At 38.8% G+C, this 2,035-nt stretch overlaps 1 pseudogene across 1 annotated transcript; it reads right to left on the bottom strand.

Annotated features, from left to right (window-relative positions):
* Positions 1-129: 129 nt before the first annotated feature.
* On the bottom strand, positions 130-1,129 carry LOC105505385 (annotated as a pseudogene). Its single transcript, XR_001000736.1, has 2 exons — positions 1,086-1,129; positions 130-1,000 (listed from the first exon to the last, which is right to left on the bottom strand). The product of XR_001000736.1 is annotated as a splicing regulator RBM11 pseudogene (transcript).
* Between the last annotated feature and the right edge of the window lie 906 nt (positions 1,130-2,035).

Here is a 2,035-nt window from a genome sequence, read left to right as displayed (position 1 = left end):
TGTACTCCATAAATATGTATAATTTTTATATATCAATAAAAAATAATGTTATCAGTATAGTTTACCCTTTTTAAATTTTTTTTTTTTTTTAAGTCTTGTTACTATATATTTTAAAAGACAAGATAGCCATGACATTGGTTACTTGATGGAATAACATCTTATTTTTTTCATAACAGAACTAAGATCAGTATAGGTAAGTTTCATTTGCAGGTAATACTAGTATCTTTTCTTCTTCTTAGACTTTCGGAACTTTTGGCTACATTCGTTGCCTCTGTTGTTGTCTGTGCTACTATCACTATCGCTTGTTTGCTTTTGCCTCTTTCGTTTATTCATCTGATAGAAGTCAGAATCGCTTGGTTGTTGGTGCGTCCATTTATATGAGGTGGGTCCAGCCTCAAGATCTGGAACATGATTCAGTGAGGAAGACACGGATGCACTACCAGGAAATGGAGCTGTCATCTGATAAAGGTCAGAGTCACTTGGTTGTTGGTGAGTCCATTTATATGAGCTGGGTCCAGCCTCAAGATCTGGAACATGATTCAGTGAGGAAGACACCAATGCACTATTAGGAAGTGGAGCTGTCATCTCATAGTAAGGAAGCTGCAGCACTGGATTATACGCATGCCACTGCATCTTCTGAAAGGGAAAATATTCTTGAGGTAAAGAAGTATTATGAATTGGTAAACACTGCATGGGAAAGGAAGATCTGCTCACCACCATTTCTTCATTCCTGTAGCTGTATGAATTTATCTTAACACAGCTCTCAAAACTTTGGTTAGCTGGTTCAGAAGAGTGAGAACTCCCAAATCGATACTGCACGTTAATTGGTCTTCCATATAAACGAATTCCATTCAGCAAAGCTATGGCATAAGACACCGATTCTGGGTGTTTAAAGCAGACAAATCCAAAAGACTTCGGCTTTCCTTCTCTGTCTTTGCATATAGTCACTTTAGTTAGTGGCCCCGCTACTTGACGAACAGTGACCAGGCGGTTTTCGGTTCTGCCTCAGCACACCCGAGGCCCAGGCAGTCTCTTGAAAGCCCTTAATCAGAAACTCGGGTTGAGGGAACCCCGTCCCTGCCCACCCCCAGGACTCTGCAGCGGGAATGGGCACGGGGGAACGCTCCATCACTTCACTCCCCAGACGCTCACCTGGAGACAGGTGCGCCAAAGCGAAACCAAATTAAAACCACTCTACCCTTTTTAAATTTTAATAAAAATTTCTTTAAGCAAACAAAAGTGTTTTCTTCCATAGCAGTAAAAACGATTCCTGCCTATAACTGTGTAAATGGATTTTGCACCACAAAGGCAAATCATTGGAGGTCAAATCTTGATTTAAACTGATTTTAATATCTTACCAGTTTCCTCTTTATTTAAAGAGTTACATAATGTGTTGATACATGTTTATTTTAAATTTCCATGACAGTCATGAATTTGCCATTCTGAGACTATCTTAGCACTTTTGGAGATCATCCACTAAGCTGCTCCAGTGACTCTCCTGAAGAAGTCAGGTGAATTGCACTGCATGAGACATGCACCCCATGGGCTGCCTCAGTCCAGCACATCTTTCATTAGCTCTCAGAGCGGCTTCCAAGTGGCAATGGAACCTCAACTTCTCTGGTAAGCAAATTTTTCATATCAGCAGAAATTATGTTTTATTGTATGTCAGCTTAAACATAATTTTGAAGGTCTTAGAAAACATAGAACTAATATTAAAATGAGTGAATAAAAGGGAAATATTGGCTACAAGCATTGAGTACTAAGAATAATTTTAATTTATTTTCTTTTGATTCTTATTTTCATATGCAATAGAGCAGCTATATCTTTTGGTCATTTTTGCCACTTTGAGAAAGTGTAAAAGGATTCGGTAGTTGTAGAAAATTGTGTTTTGTCTATTCACAAGAGCAAAGACTTGGAACCAACCCAAATGTCCACCAATGACAGACTGGATTAAGAAAATGTGGCACATATACACCATGAAATACTATGCAGCCATAAAAAAGGATGAGTTCATGTCCTTTGTAGGGACATGGAT

This window comes from Colobus angolensis, unplaced genomic scaffold (assembly GCF_000951035.1).
Source record: "Colobus angolensis palliatus isolate OR3802 unplaced genomic scaffold, Cang.pa_1.0 Scaffold124, whole genome shotgun sequence".
NCBI classification, from domain to species: Eukaryota; Metazoa; Chordata; class Mammalia; order Primates; family Cercopithecidae; genus Colobus; species Colobus angolensis.
The sequence above is the reverse complement of the archived record's forward strand: the minus strand, read 5'-3'. Positions and strand labels throughout refer to the sequence as shown.